The 22876-nt window shown below is 38.6% G+C and overlaps 1 long non-coding RNA gene across 3 annotated transcripts in view; it reads right to left on the bottom strand.

The window, feature by feature from the left end:
* Nucleotides 1-443: 443 nt before the first annotated feature.
* Nucleotides 444-22876, bottom strand: part of LOC122228223 — a 126829-nt gene continuing 104396 nt past the window's right edge. For 2 of the 3 annotated variants that reach the window (XR_006206480.1, XR_006206482.1), the window contains exon 5: nt 444-583. This is a non-coding gene — a long non-coding RNA (uncharacterized LOC122228223). Of the gene's footprint in view, nt 584-20879; nt 20954-22876 lie in introns of those variants that run through there. The other variant, XR_006206481.1, reaches the window with a different exon arrangement.

The following is a 22876-nucleotide window of genomic DNA, read 5'->3' as shown; positions in this document are numbered from 1 at the left end:
GAGTCGGAGCCCCACATCGGGCTCTGTGCTGATAGCACAGAACCTGCTTGGGATTCTTTCTCTCCCTCTCTCTCTCTGCCCCTCCCCCACTCACATGTGCTTACTTTCTCTCTCTCAAAAATAAATAAATAAACTTAAAAAAAAAAAACCTCAAGGTTATATACTTGTGAGTTAGTGGGTTGGAATAGGGTACTGCTTCTTAGTGTGAGCTAACCAGAGAGACTTAGCTTCTGTTTCTGCTTGCAACTAGTCACAGTGTGAGCCAGCTGGGAGCATCTCAGATGGATTTACAAGGACCTAGTGAACAAAAAAAACCCACAGAAATTGAGTGATGAAGTTTAAACACAGACTGGTAAATCCATCCAGAGAAACACTGAGCTCCAAAGGAAGGTTTAGTTTGGGTATGGACAACATCTCATGCCACCGAGATCCATTTACTCTCTTCTTTCATAGGAAGATCCAGGACTACAGTGGAGATGTCTTTTTTTTTTTTAAAAAAAAGGAAAGTATTCTCCTTGCTTCTCTGAGAAGAAAGGGAGAAGTCCAATAATTCATATTCAATATGGTGGCCAGTTGTGATATCCTAGAAGAGTAAAACAAAAGAGCTTGTAAGACAAGTTAAGGTCCTGCTGATTTAGTTTGTCTAGAGGGCAAAATTGATATTCATCAATTCCTTCATCAACTATCCATCTTAGATTCTCTTTACCCTTGGCTAACATGTTAACTGGTCTTGGTTGTTTGCCTGGCAGAATGACCCAGATTATAATCTCTAAGAGATCTGAGTTCTTAGTTTTTCATTGTTTTGCCCTTGTTTAGGTATGTTTGCTATAGTTGACCATAGTCATTACCAGACACAGAAGTATGAAGAGACACCTCACAGATTCCTCTGGACTGCAGATCTACCCTCTTAGAGTAGTAGTCACCCTTTCTCCGTAGGTGGTAGGATAAATTACCACCACCAGTACCATAGTGCTCTTCTAAGCCTATTAGTCTACTGCCATTTGAGCAGTCCAAAGTGATTTGGTAGTAGTTACAACACCCAGTTTAGTAAAAATCTATTTTATCCTTTGGAAAAGAATTTTCCACCACCACAAAACTAGGTTCTGTAACATGGCAGGGTCTTAGATTAAGGGAATGGAAGCACAGATTCTGTAAGTGGATCCCTGGGCATAAGAGTTTGGTGCCCATTTTCACTTTCATTCCTCATTCTCTAGAGCAATGTATTTAGTTAAACAGGACAAAATACTACTAGTTCAAAGTATACACCACATTTTGAAGGACAGTATCCTATCCTGCAAGCATTTTCCCACTGCCCAATCCTAACGCCCTCAGATGAGTCTTCACTGGCCTTTCCACTCTTATCAGACTGGCTGTTTCCAAGTAATAAGGTACATAGTGAGATCACAAACCCATAACCATAAGCTCATTGCCATACTTCTTTTGTTATACAATGGGTCTCTTTATCAAAGGCAATGTTGTGTTGTACTCATATCAATGGATGAGACTTTTTATAAGCTTTCAGATAGGAAAGGGTCTATGGGAAGGGAAGTTAAACTGATATCTGGAGTATGTGTCAATTCTAGTAAAGATAAATGACTTCTTCCTCCAAGGTAGAAGGATTTTGATGTTGTGATCTGCTGCCAGGTGGCTGCTTGGTCTTCCTGAGAATTGTTCCTTGGTTTTTGCTGCTGGCAGATTTGCACTCAGCAGTGACAGTGGTTCTATGAGCCTAGGTAAGGAGGAGCTTATGTTGTGGAGACTGTGAATAACGTACCTATCTGCTCCCATGATCTATCTAAATGCACAAGCACAGGAATATTGAGGAAAAAATATGGCTGACATCCTAAGAATAGGTCATTCTTCCCTCTTGCATTAGATGCTACCTGGTGACATTAAATGTGACACAGAAATTTACACATTTCAACTATTCCCTCCTGTTCTTCCTGATACACATTAGACAAATTTTGGAATTGCCTTGACTTAGGTGTTTTTCTTTTCAGACCTAAGCTTGTACTTTTTTTTTTAATGTTTATTTTTGAGAGACAGAGAGAGAGAGACAGAGAGAGAGAGACAGAGAGAGACAGAGAGAGAGAGAGCATGAGCAGAGGAAGGGCAGAGAGAGAGAGAAATACAGAATCTGAAGCAGGCTCCAGGCCCTGAGCTGTCAGCACAGAGCCCAACGCAGGGCTCGAACTCACGAACATGAGATCATGATCTGAGCTGAAGTCGAATGCATAACCGACTGAGCCATTCAGGCGTCCTTAAGCTTGTACTTTCTATCAAGGCTGTACTGAGACCTAACCCTAATTGTCAGCCAAGAGGCAATGAATGACAAGTGGTAGGGGTGAGTCTTGAAATAAAGAGAGTCACTTTATGAGACACTTGCTGCAGGCCAAATTATTACATGGTCTCCAGAAAAGGGGAGACTATTCTCCTCTGGAAAAGATAGAGATGTTGCTTTTACTAGCCAGAAAGATCAGAAAGAATTGGGGGTGTTCCAGATTTTCAGATTTATTTATTCAAATGTTTCTATCCCTGGTCTTGTGCTTCTACTCTTTTTCTATCAAGGCCCTGATTGGGACCTAAGAGACCTACAAAGACTATGCATGTATCTCCTTTGCAGCCCAGTCACCCTTATCATGAGTTCCTGGGCCTAATTTCATCATAGCTGTGTCCTGAGACTGCAGAAGACTGACCTATAAAGCTCTGATAAAAACCTTCTGGTTTTTATATTCTTCCTTAAGTTGAAATTGACTCTCCTTTATCTTTTATTTTTTTGAACGATGTCTTTAATGTTGTCTAAGTAGCCACCTCATTTTACAAACTTTATTTGAAAACACCTTGCCGCCATACCAGTTAAGAGGTACAGCTTCTTGATCTCCCAATGCCTTATCCTTTAACTGTACTTCACCAACATCGACAGTTAAACACTGAAGTGATTATAATGTATAGCATCTTACTACCAGCAATGAGTCTTACTGCTTCTAGACAAGTGGGCACTATAATTTTAAAACTCTGTTAGAATCACATCTGATTTTAGCCAAGTCTCTATAGAGCAGAGCCTGAGGCAAGGATTGAAGTGATAATACTTTATTTAGAAGAAACAAACCTAGAGATAGGAAGGTGAAAAAAAATAAATGAGGCAAAGAAATATGAGAAGCAATGCAATGTATTTTATCACACTGGCCACTTTTTCTTAGTAAGTCAGGAAGACTTACAGCAGTTTGTTGTCAGGTATGTTTGCTTGACCTGCAGGATTTCTTAGGAATGTTCACAAAGAAATTTTTCACCTCAGAGAAATCCCCAAAAAGATAAATGAGGTGGAATTATCTGACTAGCTCCCTTCTATCTCTCATTTGTCACTGCTCTTGGTTTGCCCCATTGCACTAGATCAACTTCTATAGCAAATACGAGCCACAGCACCCTGTTTGCAAAAATATCTAAACCTGAAAGCAACCAAATGTTTGGAAGCCATATAAAACAGTAAGAGTTCATGAAATAAAATATACAGACAAATATATCAAGTTGACTCTTAATAAGTTACGATAGGTAATTAATATTATGGAGAAGACTGAAGAGGAGAAAAAACAATGGAACCAGAAATCCATAGAGAATTCTTGGGAATGTTCTTCTGATTGACATGAAATATGTTTACATATTCATGATTCTTTTTTTAAAAAATCAAGAAAAAGTAACAACATATTTTATATAATTCTACCCTAAAAATAAATATCTTCTCCTACAATGAAACAAGTCATTACTTGTCAACATACAAAAATTAAGTATTAGTTGGTGCGTACTTTTTTTTTTTTTTACCTTTAAAGCAAACCAAGTACTTGATGTAAAGCAGAGGCAAAGGAACAATGTCAAGAGTACCCATTCTTGAGTGACTTTTGGATCCATACCAAGATTTTTTTAATTTTTACCTAAAAGTGTGCTCAAAAAAGCATATAGTATCCTCATGGATATGTACTTTGATACTGTTACTACAAATACTGCCTAATCTAAATCTAAAGGTCACTGGATTGTACCTTCTGTAAGAGCATGGACTGCATGTTTTAGTCACCAATGGATATAGTATATCAAACTTGGTAAGCACCCAATTAGAATTTTTTGAATGATATAATAAACCAATTAATCAATCAATCCAAAAAGGTCTGACATACTTTTCCATCTGTCATTCTCATTGCTCTTGGTTAACCCTATTTGAAGTCTTGATTCTACATCAAATACAAATTACATTGACAAGACAATATTTGAGTAGTCCCCTCCAGTTTGCCTCATAGATCTTCCTCAGTGCAGTGAATATGAATATTGAAAATTGTACAAATATGTAGCTAAAAAAATGAGACTTCAGAATGTTATGAGGTTGATACATGAGTTAGGCATGGCTGAATTTTTGTGGTCATTTAGGGTAACTTAGGTACCTTCAAAGGATCCACAATGGTTTATTATGTCAGTGTTCATAGTTTTACAGGGCATATTTGTCTTCAATCTAAATGTATAAAGAAACAAACATCATAGCTTTTTGTAGGCTTATGTGATGAGTCATTCACATAGGATTCATTATAGACCTACCATGGGCCAAATTTCCCTATTGGTAGCAAATTTTTCTCTGCCTTTGTCTTATTTAATATGCTTCAGTCCATTATTAATAGCCACAGAAAAATAAGCCTGAATTTTGATGCTTATCATAGCCTGCACTCCAGAGCATGGATCCATGGATGATTTTCTACATCATGAGACAGAATTGAAAATGAATGGATAGCCAGTGTGGGCTCAAAATAATAAAAATGTACTAAGAAGGGCATGGATCTTCTCCCTCAAAATATAAAAATGTCATTCCATAGGATACTTGAGAAACTTCCTACTTTTTCCACAATATTTCCATATGTTATTAATGTTCAGACCAAATGGGAAAGGAAATAACAACCTGCAGTACAAGGGAGTTCACCATTTCTCCATTCTAGCAGAAGTATTCTTGTCCAAATTTGATCTGTTTCAAGACTCAATATTTTTTTTTTCAAAATTCGTTTTTTTTAATTCTTTTTTAATATGAAATTAATTGTCAGATTGGTTTCCATACAACACCCAGTGCTCATCCCAACAGGTGCCCTCCTCAATGCCCATCACCCACTTTCCCCTCCCTCCTACCCCCCATCAACCCTGAGTTTAGTCTCAGTTTTTAAGAGTCTCTTATGGTTTGCCTCCCTCCCTAACTTAAGACTCAGTATTTTTAATATGTGCTCACGTTGTCAACACCAACCAACTGAAAATACGTTGGAAGCATTAATTCTTGGAAAAATAAGGAGTCAGGGAAGTTCTTAGAGAACTCCATGGGAATAGAAAATGATTCCCTGGCCAATAAAAACAACAAAAGTATGAAGAGAAACAAGATATTAGCTATCAGTGGAAAGAATTAAGTGCTTCTCATACCTGGTGATATCAGACAAAAAGTCCAAAATTAATGTCTCAGGTGATAATTGATGCTAGGCAGATAACAGCTAGTGAGGTTAATGGCTTCTTGGAAAACCAGGTGTGACTAGATTACAGGTAAACTCAGTGGGACCATACCCAGTTGAATGGAAAGATGCTCATTAAAAGGGGGTGTGACTGAATTTTCTTGCTTCATCCAAAGCTAAATTCACATATTGGAGTCTTGGGAGAGCTCAGAGTCTGAACACATACGTTTCTCAAGTTTTCCATACTTACTCAGGAAAAGGAGTAAAGCATCAGTTGTCTAGATTAGTTGAATAGCTCTTGAAGAATAAAGTTGTTCAGCAATTATCAGGCCCTAGATCCCATTTGTTCATTTCTCAACTAATCTACCATTGTCAATATGATCTGCTGTTTAAATTTTTTAACATTTATTTATTTTTGAGACAGAGAGAGAGAGAGAGAGAGAGAGAGAGAGAGAGAGAGAGAGAGAGCATGAACAGGGGAGGGTCAGAGGAAGAGGGAGACACAGACTCTGAAACAGGCTGCAGGCTCTGAGCTATCAGCACAGAGCCTGACGCGGGGCTCGAACCCACAGACTGCAAGATCGTGACCTGAGCCGAAGCCTGACACTTAACCGACTGAGCCACTCAGGCGCCCCTGATCTGCTGTTTAAACTTACATATCTTTGGGGCACCTGGGTGGCTCAGTCGGGTGAGCATTCAACTTCGGCTCAGGTCATGATCTCAAGGTCTGTGAGTTTGAGCCCTGCATCAGGCTCTTTGCTGACAGCTCAGAGCCTGGAGCCTGCTTTGGATTCTGTCTCCTTCTCTCTCTGCCCCTCCCCAACTTGTGCTCTGTCTCTCTATGTTTCTCAAAAAAATAAATAAGTGTAAAAAAAATAAAAATAAATAAACTTAACATATCTTTGAGCTGAGATCATCTTCCAATATTCTTAAAAAAAAAAAAAAAAAGATGGGGCACCTGGGTGGTTCAGTCTGTTAAGTGTCCAACTTCAGCTTAGGTCATGATCTTGTGATTTGTGAGCCTGCCACATCAGGCTCTCTGCTGTCAGCACAGCACCCACTTGGGAACCTCTGTCCTCCTTTCTCTCCCCACCCACCCCCATTTGTACTCTCTACTCAAAAATATATAAACATTTAAAAAATAAAAGATCATTTGCCAATATTACAGTCTAAGAAGTGAATATTGTTCTTGCCCACATTCCATGAAACTAACAACCTGGTGACATCAAAGAAGACTACACAAGTTAAAGCTTCCTTTTTTAGTGCAGGCAGATGAGAATATTTTAGGAGCTTTCCTTTCTCCTATATTTTTTCTCCAACTGAATTCTTTAACACTAGATTTTCCCTTCTATATTATTAGAGAAGTGATCAATATTTTTTCTCCCATGGGCCAAGCAACCTTCATGGACTCCCAGGCTTCTGGTGTGCCTGTCTGTGTCTCTGAAAGACAGTATGATACAACTATAAGGATCATGGGACTAGAGACAGAACAGAAGGCTACTGATCACAGCTCAGCCACTAACTCATGTTGTACAACCTTGAACAAGTCATTTTCCTTTTCTAGGTCACAGTTTTGTCATCTGTCAAAGGGACGTATTCAATGAATAATTTGTAAGCTCAATTTACAGCTTAAATGTTCTTTAATTCAAAACGTAATTTGGGATCTAGATTTCCATGATACTTTCAGGAAGCTCATTTACTTCAACAAAGATTAGAGTTTCTGGATATTAAGTATAGCTAATGTGTGTCTATATCATGAATGTACACAAAGTAATTGTTAGCTTTCTTAAAATTGTGAAATTTTCCAAGTTCACTTTGGATACCTTTGCAGAACTCTGGAAGAACTTATTTGCATATCCAATCTCAGTGGCCTCAGTGATTTGAAACATGTCTCTCAGGTGGACAAATCAATTCAGTTTCATAAATGGGTCAGTCCCTGTTGGTCCTCTTTGGGAATAGCCTTTCTACTTAAGAATATGTTAGGAAGGAAATGGGAATTATTCAATGACTAGTGTCTTTCACACTCTGCCTCTTAGGTCCAATGGACCTTTAGCAAGTGCCCAATCTGAGAGAGAACCAGGGGGTTACTAAGGCATTTGCAAAAGAGTATCCATTTGGATTTAGTAATTAGTGCTTCTCAATCTTTTATTATCCTCACTATGGCTGATTGAATGTGAATTCTTCATATATACCATTACTCAATGGTTTTTCTTTTTTTTCCCCATACACCCTAATATATAAGACAGACAGAGAGATGAAAGGATCCCTCAGGAAGTTTAACTCTTCCTACATTGATGGAAAATGCTTCAAAGTTGGCAAAAGACCAATTTAGAGCCCTTTAGAATATTGTTTCAAGGAACGAGCCTATGTGATATCAAATGCTGCAAAGTCTCAGTTCCCATCTATAATAGAGTATGCTTCCAATAAATGTTTATTATTATTATTACTATTATTACTATTTTCAGGAGCAATATCAGTACTGGAGAATTGGCATTCTATTCGATATAACACTTTTCCATAAAAAACATCCTCACCAGAGTTGTAAGGGTTGAACTGAACACATGATGTGTTGGATATCATCTGTTTCTCCTCTACTTCGACTCTCTACCCTTTGTGCCATGTGATACAGGAGGCTGGTCCATGTAAATATATAATTGGGCTAATCTGCTCTCTACTTTCCAAATGGGTATGGCCAATGGAGAATACCATCAGGAAATCAGAGGGGCAAGAGCAAAGTGAGGCTGAGTGTTTATTGCCCTGCTCCCTCCCATTATGATTGGTTAGTTGCCATCAACCAAAGGTCTCATTCCCTATTAGGCAGTTTTCTTCACCCAGCTATCTCTGTCTCCAGGTTAGTATCCACTCTCTCCTCTTGCCCATCAAGCTAGTACTTTCCTGTTACTAGCCAGACAACACTGCACTATTTATGGTTTACCTGCACTCAACCACACCTTGGCAAATAGTCCTTTTATTAAACTGCCTTCAAATTATCGAGTTTAAGTGTGGCATGCCTTTCCTGATACAATCCTGCCACTGCGCATGGTCTTTGTGCTATTAGCTCTATAGGGACAGGGATCTCTATTTTGAGTTTTTAGTTGCTGTATCCCCAGCACATACAGTGCCTGGCATGTATTAGACACTTAAGTAATATTTGTTGAATAAATGACTGTTCTCTAAATAGGGTTTTAGCACAGGTCTTATGGAGACAAAAGCCTTAACAATTTTGGAGGTTCTCTTTAAGAAAAGAATATACATACATGTCAATGTTGCCAAGTTTACAAAAATATATTATCCTATTGGTAAGGCCTCTCCCAAGGCCTTGAATGGGTCCCATAAGAATGAAGGGCCCTGAAACTCAAGCTTCTCCAGCTTCAGCCTACCTCTTCTTGGACAAACTCAAAGTTTCAAGGAAACTGCCAGTTGCCTGTGCATAAATGTGAAGAGAAAAGCATGGTGTCGTGAAAAATGCATAGAAGTGGGAGTCAGATACACATGGGTGAGGGTTCCAACTCCTTTGCCTATTAGTTATGAACTTGGATAGGGGACTTAACCTCCAAGAGACTTGGCCTACTTAATCTACAGAAGATGGTTAATAATTCTTCCTTCAGAGGACTGCTGTGAGGATTACCTAAAATCACGATGTAAAGTTCCCGGCATACGGTAGGTGCTTAGTAATCATTCAACCTTGCCTGGTGAAGGTATTTTCCCAGCAGCTTTCTTTTAAGCCTTCCCCAGGCCTGCTTCCTTTCTGCTATGATTGAATTGGATTTTCCTCCTCAGTCCTCTGAGAGCCAGTCTAAGCAGCTGCTACTTCAGGACCAAGACCATGGCCCTATTCACACCAACTTCTGGAGTCAATATTTGCACAGTGGAAAGTCCAGCATGCAGCACAGTTTGCCTGCGGCCAAATATCCAGCCCTATTTGCCAGGGATTCCTTTCTGTCACCAGCCATAACTCAGCCAGATCTCTGAGGAGTCATTTATACGCTCTAAGCAAATTTTTTCATTCCTTTCTCAGAGAAAAAATTCTCCCCATATTTCATTTTCTAAGTGATCTCAATGGCATGTCAGTTGCCTTTTACATAAACATTATAGGGTTGAGCAAGCCACATTTTAGAGGCTGGGTTACCTTTTTTTTTTTATTCTATGTGCTCTTTTATTAATGTTCTCCTCTTCCAGTTACTCAGATATGAATTACACCCAAATCCTTGTTTAAACAATGCAAAATCCATGAAGACAGGGTTGATATTTGCTTTATTCATCGTTGTACTCTTAAAGTAGTGCCTGGCATGGAATAAATGTTCAATAAATATTTTGAATTAACAAACGAATGATTAGATATATCATGCAGAAAAGAATGTAAAAGGATGACCTAGGGGATAGGAGTTATAAGGATAAACTTAGAAATCAAATATGGGCAATATTTACTACCATATTATGTACAAGGGTTAACTATCTTGTGGGACAGTGAGGTCCTTGTGACTGGAGGACATCTGTCAGGAATTCCATAGGGAAAAAGTTTGCATTGAAGATAGAAGTCAGTCACATCTAATTTCAATTCCAACTCTGAGAGTGTAGGATTTCATAAGGTAATATTGCCTAAGTATTAAATAGTGGCTTGTGGAAATTTGAGAACCTAATTGGCTTTGGATCCAATTTCACTTTCAGTATACTAGCTTTAGTACCTGGGCCAAGTTGACTTCCCCAAGCCTCAGTTTCTACATCTATATATAGAGTAAGCATAACACTGACTTCACAGGATTATTGTGAATTAAATGAGATATTAAATTTAAGAACCCTCACACATCACTCTAAGTATCTATGAACAATCCAACAAATACTAGATTCCTCCTCTATCCCTATCCCTCAAGTTTTTATTCTTAATAAAGGTAGAATAGTTAAGCAACTCCTTTCTTAAAGAGGCTGGTGCTGCAATTGGGAAGACCTGGCCCATCAGTCTGTCACTGGCCATAGTCACTCTGTGACTTACAGCAGATCGTATACCATCTTTAGTCTCTGGCTCTTCAGTTATCACCTGAAAGCCTTAAATTAAGGCTTTCTTGGGTTATCTCATGTCCTGAAGATAAGAAGTTCCTTCAGAAAGCTCAGTTCACCTACATTTTGGAACTCATTCAATACTCGGAGTGATATTAGGAAAACCCCCCACTTCCTTGTCAATTTTTCTGACCATTATAGGTGGGATCTCAGCACGTGGCTGAATCTTACCTGGTCCCATGAGTGTAGTAAGGTATACTTTGGGCTTTGTAAAATATAATAAGCCACACATGGAATTCATTAGCTAGTATCAACCTCTCTTGGCTGAGATGCAGACACCCTTTCTGACGCAGAACTCTTTCACAATAACTTCATTTCTTCCCGGAATGACACTAAAGAATCAATGCACTATAGCTATCAGGATACAATTTCAATTTTTCAAAGGGAATAACCTTAACATGGGCCTGGTATCCCTCCTTCTGCCATACAGTAGGGCCTTCTACCTCCTTTAGGAGCCCTCCCTGGAAAGCCAGGAAAAACTCTGCTAAAACTGTACTTCCATCCAATAACCATAGTGGGGAACAGATCATTTTCGCTTCTTGCCCGGGAACCCTACAGCACACTGGTTTGTCTTCCTCAAATCTGATTAGCTCTTCAAATAAGAAACCTAATGCCTTTTCATTATATCCTTCCTCCCCTGGGAAAAATTTTCAAAAATAATAATATGAATAATAAAGCATAACATTAAAATGGGGCAAGCTATTCAGGAAAGATGAAGAGCAAAGGGTCAACGAAAGACTCTTTTGCCTCTAACTGGGAAATTTAACTACCCTCTCAGTTTTGGTTATAAAAGAAAAAGAAAAAGATTTCACTCAACTGTGAAGGCAAAAGATCTGATTGATAGAGCTGTTATCCTTGGTTAGCTTTATAATGACTTAAGTTGGACGGGTTGATTTTAAGAAAAATTGATATCAAAAATGTGCCTCTGCCTCCATGTCTGTGCTTAAGTCACAGCCACACTCCCCCGACCCCCATAGTACTTTCTCAAAGCACTGTCATCATTAATGAGTAGTGTTCAGGTTCCAGATGATTTCAGGCATCGATCTGCAGATACACAGGCAGATCCTGGCTGTGTTAAGCTTTAAATGCTCTTCTCCAGAGGTTTCAATGTTTCTGCCACTTTCTCTTAATTCCAGTAACTTGCAGGGTCTACTACACTGAGACTTTTCAGGAACCTTCTACAGACCCAAACCACCCCAGCTCAAAGGATCCATTTGGATGTGACTAAAGCTTGAATCCACAAGCACAGAAATACTGTGGACTATGGGGCACCTGGATGGCTCAGTCGGCTAGGCATCCGACTTTTGATTTCACCTCAGGTTGTGATCTCACCAGTATGACATCTAGCCCCACTTCAGTGCAGAGCCTGCTTGGGATTCTCTCTCTCCCTCTCTCTCAAAATAAATAAATAAACATAAAAAAAAAAAAAAAAGAGGGGCGCCTGGGTGGCTTCCCCAGTGGAGCGTCCAACTTCAGCTCAGGTCACGATCTCACAGTTTATGAGTTCAAGCCCTGCATCAGGCTCTGTGCTCACAGCTCGGCACCTGGAGCCTGCTTCAGATTCTGTCTCCATCTCTCTCTCTGCCTCTCCCCCACTCATGTTCTGTCTGTTTGTCTCTCTCTCAAAAATAAACATTAAAAAAAAAAGAGAAATACTGTGGACTAAAATAAAGAACAGAAAGAAGGCCATAATGTAGACACCATCCTCCAAAAAAGACTGCAGCAAAACAACTCCTGAGTATGGGGCACCTGGGTGGCTCAGTTGGTTGAGTGTCCGACTTTGGCTCAGCTCATGATCTCACAGCTTGTAAGTTTGAGCCCCGCATCAGGCTCTGTGCTGAGAGCTTGGAGCCTGGAGCCTGCTTCAGATTCTGTGCCTCCCTCTCTCTCTGCCCCAACTCACTTGAATTCTGTCTCTCTCTCTCTCTCAAAAATAAACATTAAAAAAAAATTTTTAATAAAAAAACAAAACTCCTGAGTAGAAATCAGAGTGCTTGAGTTTCAGAGTCAACAAATTCTAAGCACCCACTTAATAGTGATAAGCTGGCATGTTTCACCTAACTAGAATTCTAACTAGAATCTGTATAAGATATCATTATTAACTCTATCTTATGATGAGGGCACTGAAGCTCAGAAAGGTTACATGACTTTTTTAAGGTCGCAAATTTGTTTCAGTGTTGAAATTTGAACTCACATTTCTTGACTCATGTTTTTGTTCTTTTCAACATATTACAGTGTTTCTTCAATGAAGTGGGAATCTTGCCTCTGCTACTTGGTAGCTGGATGTCCTTGGTCAAGACACCTACTCCCTCTGTGTCTTTTCTTTTCTATAAAATATCGAGAATAGACCAGAAAAGGAAAACAAGAAGGATTCTGTGCCTATCTGGCATTTAAAAAAAAAAAAAATGCCACTGATTGCCTCTCAGAACCAACGGAACAGAATTAAAACCCCCTTTGACCAAGATAAAACCATTAATCATTAATTAGTCCCTTGCATTAAAAGTGCCTTGCAATCACTAAGATTTTTTCCAATGATCATGGCTGCCCATAGGTGTCAGGATAAAGTTCACAGTTCTTACCTTAGCCTACAAGGTCCTTGATCACCATTTTTCCTATTCCTTTGCCTTCCTTTCTCCTTAATCCTCAGAGGCTGGTCTCCCTCTACACTGCCACCTTCTACTACAGCCTGTAATTGCAATTTCCCTCCACACACCACTCCTCCAGTGGGTGCCTTCTCCCCTTTGCTCATCCAGATACCCAAACATATCTTTAAAATACCAGCTCTGCAGTCTCCTCCTCTGGGAATCCCACCTTGACTCCAGCTTAATTTAGATGCCTCTCCTCTGTGTCTCCCTACACAATATGGGGACCTGACTCATAGCAATTCTCCATAACGGCCAACTGACTTGTTTTTCTCCTTCACCAGGTTCAGAATTCCTTAAGGACAGGACTATGCTGAATTTATTTTGTATCCTCAGCATCTATCATAGCAACTGAGGCATGCAAAGTGATTTATAAGTGATTTTGAGTGAAATGATTAAATCCAGATCTATCAGGAAATGGCTACAAACTCAAATGGAAAACACTTTCTATTTCTTTTCTTAAATTTTTTTAATGTTTATTTATTTTTGAGAGAGAGAGAGAGAGAGAGAGCACAAGAGACAGAGGGGCAGAGAGAGAGGGAGATACAGAATCCAAAGCAGGCTCCAGGCTCTGTCAGCACAGAGCCCGATGTGGGGCTCAAACCCATGAACTGTGGGACAAAGTCAGACACCCAACCAACTGAGCTGAAGTCAGATGCCCAACCCACTGAGCCACCCAGGCAGCCCACACTTTCTAAGAGCCAAATTCTCTCAGCCACCATGGGGTTTTGCCTACTTATACAACTTTATGTATCACTCCCTGCTGCCTTTTTCCACCTCCTCCCATATTATGATAGAAAGAGTATTTCCTTAACTCATTCATAAGTATCTCTGATATGTTCACATTTAGCAAATTCTCTCACATTTACCTACAATTGCTATGAAAAATCACCCTAAAATCCCACTACTGCTTCATGTGGATTTCTACACTAGATGTTTTTATAGAGTCGACCCCTAGGAAAGTTATTTTCCCCTCAATGAATTGGTATCCCTTCTTCTCTTTGACAATATAACTATAAAATTAAGTACCATTTCATTTTTTTTTTAGCTTCTAAGAACTTCAGAGTCAAATCTCTGGTCTAATCATAGCAACTATATAAGCCTATTCTGGATATTTATATTGTTACTGTATTTTCTGGTCTCTACACTTCAGTTTGACAACATTTATTGAGAGCTTATTATATGCACATATCTGTTAGGGGTGCTTGGTGCATATCAATTAACAAAACAAAATTAAAATTCTCCCCTCATGGAACTCACCCAGTTTAAACATACAGACATTTTAATACATCATACAAATCAATTCCAAAGTTCATGCAGTATATAAAACGGTTGATATATCTATCTATGTATGTATCTATCTATTCATTCAGTATATAAAACTGTATAGAGATATATGTATCTCTATATATGTATATACATATATAGATAGAAAGAGAGAGAGATCAAGTTGATGCTTATATTTGTTAAATGCCTGGCTCCTTCTTTTATAATGCATTTATTAGAAATATATTGCTCATCTCAATTTTGTAAATGCTGACATTCACAGATTGAAAACCTACAAGAAAAATACAAAATGCTGATGGAATGTGAATTAACTCATTTCAGTTTCTTAAATAATGGTAATAGAAAGTTTATAGGCAGCTTCAGTAATCCCTAATCAGCGTTTTCTAACACATTAGCAGTTGGTGTCTGGAGTCTGACATTTGCTGTGAATGGGTGGCTGACAGATTTTGTTTTAAGTTTGGGTTTTTTTTTGTTGTTGTTGTTGTTTTTTTTTTTTTTTTTTTTTTTTTTTTTTCCGCCTAGTAATTTGCTCCCTGCTGTCTAGGGGGAGGGAACTTTACTTTCCACGATGCCCTACAAAATGTCAATGTCAATCTCCTACCCTACCCCCAGAACCTGCTGCTCCCCACCAACACCAACTACATTGACCTGAAGGCTTCTTAGCTATGGGTCAGATAGGACTTGTGCTGTCTTATGAGGGCTTCTCCTGAGATTACTTGCCAGTCTTTAGAAATCTCTAGAGAGGTTTTGTTTTGTTTTGTTTGTTTGTTTGTTTTGGGGGGAGGGGCATTGTTTTGTTTCATTTTGTTTTACACCTGAGGACTTACCAGACAGCCAAAGCACCAGTTGAGAGTCGAACGTACTTCACGGACTATGAAAATGCAGTTTGTAATATAGTGAACAAAAGCAGACAGAATGAACATTCCATCGTACATACAATACAATGGGACCCCGGTATTTGTGTCCTATTCAACTTTCCCAAAGGGTTAGAGAAAACCTTTAGGGTAAAATGGCTAAGCCAATAAGATCTACTATGGTATCTTTTTTCCCTGCTGTTGTTGAAACTCTTCCTCTAGGTCTCATGCTGCTTTTATTCCAAACTGCCTGTTCTGTCAGAGTACCTGACCAATAGGGGCCTTTGCTGAAAATATATCCCGCACTGGGGAGAAAAATAGAAATCCATTCACTAAAGCTGACCCCATCTACCCCATCTCTGTTTACTATTTCATTCTCAATACCATATAGACTACATCAAGGATTTAATGAATTACTACTGAATATGCAAAACAGGCGGATTTTGATGATAGCATCCGGATAGAAAAAAATGACAAGTACTGAGGCCTAGTACAAGGTCACTCCCGATTGTGTGATCAAAGGATACTGTTAACTGTTGGCTCAAAGAGATCATGGTTTTTCTTTTCTTTTTCTTTCTTTCTTTCTTTCTTTCTTTCTTTCTTTCTTTTTTTACATATTGAAAAACATGTGACTTTTGTACTACAGCAAATCAAAGAGGAAAGCAAATCCCCACTTCACCACTAATATATTTGGTTCCATTTCCTTTTGATAAATATACCACATTCTCAACAACTTATTTTCTTTTCCCTTCAGGAAACTGGTGGGAAAATGTGCTCCCAAGCTATGGATACAGGAAACATCAACAAATCTTAAGTTCATTTCACTAGATAAAAGAAGCCCCTCCCCCAAAACTGCATACTCTCTGAATTCATGTGTGTAATATTCAGAAAAAGGTGAAACTATAAGGCCATAGAACAGAGCAATGGTTGCCATGGTTGGGAGGGGGACCCTAGGCTTGTCTAGAAAAAAACTACATAAGGGAATTTTGATGGAGAAAGAAAGGAGTGTGTACCATGATTTCAATAAGTGGTTGCCTTATTCTCTGTATTCATCAAAACCCACAGAATTGTACAGTCAGAAATGAATTTTATTTTATGTAAAATAAAAAATAGGGGCACCTGGGTGGCTCAGTCAGCTAAGCATCCAACTTTGGCTCAGGTCATGATCTCGTGGTTTGTGAGTTTGAGCCCCACATGGGGCTCTGTACTGAGAGTTCAGAGCCTGGAGCCTGCTTCAGATTCTGTGTCTCCCCCTCTCTCTTCCCCTCCCATGCTCATGCTCTGTCTCTCTCTCTGTTTCTCAATAATCAAGAAAGTTTAAATTTTTTTTAATTTAAAATAAAAATAAATAAATGTTAAAGTCCATGTAATTTGTTCACATGGTGTGATAGAAAGAAATCCAGTGAAGTATCTAACAATTATGAATTTGCTCTACTAATTGAGATATATATTTATATCATCTTTAATTATTAGCCTTTAGATATATAATGCCTAAAGCAATACTAGAATTTTGCTAAGATAGAGCCAAGTACTTAAATAACTTTTAATCATAGACACATAAAATCTAAAGGCTATAAAGGATTTTGTGTAATCCACCAGTGGATTAAGAGATAAACAAGGAAAAAAACACAATCATCTCAATACGTTCAGGAAAATCATCAAATCATTTGACAATATCTGATGATATCTAACACCCAATTCTGACTAAAAAGAAAAAAAAATAGGAAACAAAAAACAAAAAATGCACACAAGGCATAGAAGGGAATGTCCTCAGTCAGATGAACCACATCTATGAGAAACCTAAGGCTAACACCATACTTAATAGTATGAGACTGAATGCTTTCCTCTAAGATGAGGAACAAATCAAGATACCAGTTTAGACCACTTCTCTTCAACTTTTTACTGGATGTTCTATACAGGGCCATGAGGAAGCTTAAGGGAGTTAGAGAATGACGGATATTTCGTTATCTTGATTGTGGTGATTTGTTTTTCATGGAGATTTTATATATATACACGTGTATATATATACATATATATATACATATACATATATACATACATATATACATATACATATGTACATATATACATATGTACATATACACGTGTATATATATACATATACATGTACATATATATGTATACATATATGTAATTTTCATGGATATTTACCCAATTATATACTTCAAATATATTGTTTTTATATAGCGCTTACGCCTCAACAAAGCTCTGAAGAATTATGTGATTTAAGCACAGTCCCTTTAGCCATTAGTAACCAAAGCCTAACCAGGTGCTTGAGCTTTCCACAATCAACCTGAAAATATTCGTCTAAGAAGTAGCCAGGATGTGAGGAAGTCATTTCAAAAAAAAAACATACCTGGTGTTTGAGAGGTGGTTAAACATTCTCTTCTGTCAAAATAGAACAAAACCAATCACACTTCCAGAAAGCATATTCCCTGGGAGCAAACTATGAGTTCCAGTCTCCCCGAGAAGTAGGGAAGAATAATGAAAAAACCACTATGGTTTTGGCAACACACAGATTTCAAATCAAATTCTGAATTTGCCAGTTCTTGACTGTGTGACTTTGATATATTTATTACACTTTCTGAGCTTTAGTTCCTGCTCTGTCAATTGAGGACAATGATACGTTTTTTCCTAAAGGATGCTGTGAGGGACAAATAAATTATTTTATGTTAAGTGGCATATATATTAGTCATTCAATAAATATTGGTTATGTTGCCCTTCTTATCTTCAAAATCTCTTAAGCCTTTCAGCCTTTCTGCTTTTTGCTTTCCCCAAAGCCTTTTAAGTAATTATCTAAGGAACTATTAAGTATTTTCTCTAAGTCATAGAAAACCAGGCATGGCATTAATCTGGAGAGAGCTCACAGTCTCGTAGGGAAGACCAATATATAAAAAAAAAAATGCTATTTGGCCCTCCTACACTCAAAGTGATCACTACAAAGAGTGACGCTGTAATGAGTTCAGTGACTGAGTTTCAATGGCTCAGGCAGTTTTTCAGAAAAGGAACAAAAAGCACATCTGAAAAGATGGGTAAGAGTTAAACAAGTTCATGGGAGTTTGGATGTGAAGACAAGCATCTCACTCTGAAAAACCAAAAGGCTGTCCATTACACTCATAGATATTACTAACAAAGTGCCTTTTGTAGTTCCTGCTTCATACCGTAATTCTGAATCCACACATACTGAGACGAACTTCAGGGACTAGTACAGCAAGCGTTTAACTTTATAGCAATCTTCCCAGAAACTCCTTGGCCCATTCAACATGGCCTGATTATTCTATATAGAACTTCATGTCCTTGATCTTGCCCAGCCTCTGGGAAAATAAATAAACAAGGCCCAGACCCTCAGAAATCTAATCTTGGAAAAAGAGGTTGTTCCCTCTATGACAAGTTTCAGAGTAAGTTTGTGTTAATCTTGAGTTTGTGTTTATCAAAACATTAACGTCACTTAAAGGCTTCTCCCTTCTTAGGCTACAAGTCGAATATGAAGATAAATACTCAATGTTATTTTCTCTAAGCTATCGTCAGAAATCAGGAAACAAATTATTTGCCTCAAAGGAAATTGCTGAGCGCCTTAAAGAAAGGTACCAAATAATCATACCACAACCAGCAAATCTGAAACATCTGGAATATATGTATTTTGGAATATTCATCAGAAGCTGTATATTGAATACATCAAGGGAGTCTCCTTCTTCTGCGCTACACTAGTTAATTTGATTTAGAGTCACAGCCAATGCTTTCCTATTGTATCTCCTTTCATGAAGAGTATTCTATTATGCTGGCTTGATATGAAGTTGCCTTAATGTGAGAGGCATTCACGAAATCCTGCAAGTACCATATTATTGATTTCAAGACTTGTGCTCACTTCATTGCAACATGCTGCCTCTGAAAGAATGAGCATGCCATTCACCCCAACCCACACCATATCTTTTAGAAGGACCATAAGTAAAAGGAGCCCAGGATTGCTCATTTTCATGGGTACAAGGAAGAGATTGGAGATCAGAAGTCCATGGATATCCAAGGGTAGAATGCCCTACAAACAAGAAACCCAGCAACTAGGACCAAAGAATATGGCTAAGTACTTAATCAAAACCAATGATACCTACTAATACCTCTATTATATAGATAAAGATATTGAGGCTTAGTGTAGGCAAGTGTCTGTTGAAAGAATACTGTTAACCCGTGGCAGAGTAGAGATTGGAATTAAAAACAATCTGACTCCAAAGCAAGAGCTCTTAACCACTCTTCTATTCTGGGGTGGTGGGGGGCGGGGGGGAGAAGCAGGAAACTAAATTGTTTCTATAGTATACTTCACAGAACATACAGTGTACAATATGTAATATATAGAGACTGGCCAAGAGCGAGCTCCTGGCCAGACATCCCTCTTCTTCCCAAAGCCACAAGGTCACTCTAACCTGCTCAGAGTTACTAGCCACTAGACACCTTCTTAAACATAGACTTGGGGAAGCACTAGGAACAATGGGCCATTTAAACCAGCAGTGGCTGTATGATTCCTCAGACTCGATACTGACAGCAACTGATGCACTGTGATTCGTCAGTTAAAGCTGAGTTTTCCTGCTAAGCCAGCAAGGCTGCCACTCCTTAGAAAGATCAGATCCATTACAGAAAATGAAGTAGCTACATTTTCTTTTGTATCTGAATGTAGTTTATTTTCCCCCTCACTAAATATGAATGCCACTGTGACAAATACAGTGATGTCAACAACACACAGGGAACAACATCATGCCTTATGTTTATGGGATCGGGTAAGGCTGAGGAGGTGCTATGTGAGCTGAAATCAGGAGGAGGAGTAAGAGTTAACAAGGCAGGAGAATTAAAGGACTATCCCAGCCAGGCAAAAACAAAAAACAAAACAAAAAAACAAAAAAACTATGGAAAAGTCACCCATGGTAGGAGAAAGCAAAGGGAAAGTCTTGAACAAGGACTTGCCACCATAGTATATCACCTATCACAGCAAAAAGGGCTGTGTAGTAATTTGTCGCATAAAAAGAAAAAGGAAATAGAATTGTCTCTGGACCTTCAGTCAGTCAGTTGGTAAAATCATTCTCCCCTGTTTTCTCTGCATTCAGTCCTAGAGTGACCCGATTTCTCTTCCCAACACTAGCTCATTATCCAGTAAAATCTGCCTGGCTGACTTTCCATCAAACCCACATTCTGGTTGTTTTAATGTCCCAACATAGCTGAGCGTTGCAAGGTTTCACTCGAGTCCTATCCCTCTGTTCTCCATTACCACAGATATAAAAAGGACATTTGGTGGGAATACCGCATACTGAAAAGGCCACAATGCTATAGGTGCATATCATTGAGACATGTGACTAATTAAAATCCTTACACAAGCATTTAATAAAAAATTTAACCTATTTGTGCCTTCCTTTTACATTGCAGTTTTGTATATCCCTTGAAAGAAGTCTTAAAGATTGTCAAACAGTCATCAGCCTTTTACAATCATCATAATGACCTTATTTGAATACCACTTGGTAACTTACAAATGCTGTAAATCTATTCTTTCATTTGCTTCTTTAGCCTGTGTGCAGAAGATAGGGCACATACTCTCATGAGTTGTTTTATAGATGACCAAATGGGGGCACAGAGTACTTTCTTTAATGTAGTGCTGAGAATAAAAAATATATATAAACACCATTACTCCAAGTCTTAGAAAAAAAGCCATTTTATTGTATCTCATGATTTTGCACTTAAGTATTTGAGCAAGGCTCAGTTATATGATTCTTCTGTCCCATGTAGCACTGAGATCTCTCAGTGGTATTTATCCAGCAGATCCACTCTGGAAGATCAAACAAGGCTTCACTCATGTCTGGTGCCTTGGCAGAGATAGTTGGAAGGCTGCACTCAGCTGTGACTTTTTCTTAACTTTATTGGGGAGTAATTGACAAATATAATTGTATAGATTTAAGGGGCTCCTGAGTGGCTCAGCCGGTTGAGAGTCCCAACTCTTGATTTCTACTCCGGTCATGATCCATCAGGCTCTGTGTTGAGTGTGGAGCCTGCTTAAGACTCTCTCTTTCTGCCCCTCTCCCCACTCACACTCTCTCTCTAAAATAAAAAAAATAAAAATGAAAATAAAAATAAAATAAAGTATACAATATGATGATTTGATATACATATATGTTATGGAATGATTATCAAGACCAAAGGGACTTTTGACCAGAGTGCCTACATATGGCCTCTCTACCATGATGGTCTCAGGTTAGTTCCAAAAGAGAGTGTTCCAGTGAGCAAGGTGGAAACTGCATGATATTGATGATCTAACCACAAAAGCCACATGATCACTTCACCCAGGTTCTATTGGCCAAAGTAGTCATAAACACGGACAAAGTCAAGATGAGAAAGCATCCACTCCATCTCCAGATAGGAAGAAATGTCAAAGGACCTGTGATTATGTTTCAAGACTGCCATAGGCATAGGAAGTATTGGAATTGTGGTTTAAACCCATAGCTTTGACTCCAAATCCCATTCCCCTGATGCACTGCCTGATAAGCCACAAACATCTCACAAGCCTGCAGGGAACTATGGTAAATTGGAAAGCACAGATTTAAGATCTGGCCAAGAATTGCTGGGTATATCAATCTATTATCAAAAGATAGAAATTCAGATTTTTATGTTATACCTCCCAAAATGAAATTATTAGTAAATAAATTAGTAAATATTTACTAGTAAATAAATTTTGAATTACTAGTAATTCAAATTTTAATGCCCAGTCTGTAATGTCTAACCCTATATCATAGTTTGAATTATTCTGTGTAGTTTTTGTGTCTGGAGGTAATTATTTGTTTACTTCAAAGCAAGAAGTGTAGGTTACAAGTTTAGTTTAGGATTCAGCCTTAGGTTCCAATCCCAGTTTTCCCCCTTGCTAATTCTGGGCCTGATGCTAACTCACTTGTGCTCTCTGAGCCTGTATCTTCATCTGTAAAATGGGGTTATATTAATAATAGTACCTCATAGGACTGTTGTGTGAACAAATTATACAATATATGTAGGAAGCCTAGCATAGGTCATGACACACAGTGGGTTCTCAGGCAATAAAACCTATCATTATGGAGGGAAAACCATCTCCCACACTTTGACATGAAACAGTGTGGAGAACCTTCACCAAGAGTCAAAAGGCCCAAGTTTTATTCTGAGTTCCACCTCTGGATTTTTAACTTCAGTTTTCTGGCTTTACCATTCCAGAGTCTCTGTGACCTCATCTGCAAAATTGCAATAGTAATAGCCCTACCAACCTCAGTATGCAGGGAGGAACAACGAATTATACTTGTGGAAGAGATTCATAAATTGCTTCCAATAATCTAAGGCATAAATACAAATACCACCATGGTTTACTGGACATTCTGACCCCCAATCAGATGTCAGAAGCAGAAAAGCAAAGAGCACACTGGGCAGGAGTAAATCCAGGCTGTGGATCAGCAGTCAGGGTAGCCAGAAGGAAGGAAGACCCTACAAAGCTAAGGACTATTTTTGGGGCTATGAATCAAATAGAGAAAACATGAAAAACAGAAAGCATGAAAACAGAGGTCAT

The sequence above is a fragment of the Panthera leo genome, chromosome C1 (assembly GCF_018350215.1).
Source record: "Panthera leo isolate Ple1 chromosome C1, P.leo_Ple1_pat1.1, whole genome shotgun sequence".
NCBI classification, from domain to species: Eukaryota; Metazoa; Chordata; class Mammalia; order Carnivora; family Felidae; genus Panthera; species Panthera leo.
The sequence above is the reverse complement of the archived record's forward strand: the minus strand, read 5'-3'. Positions and strand labels throughout refer to the sequence as shown.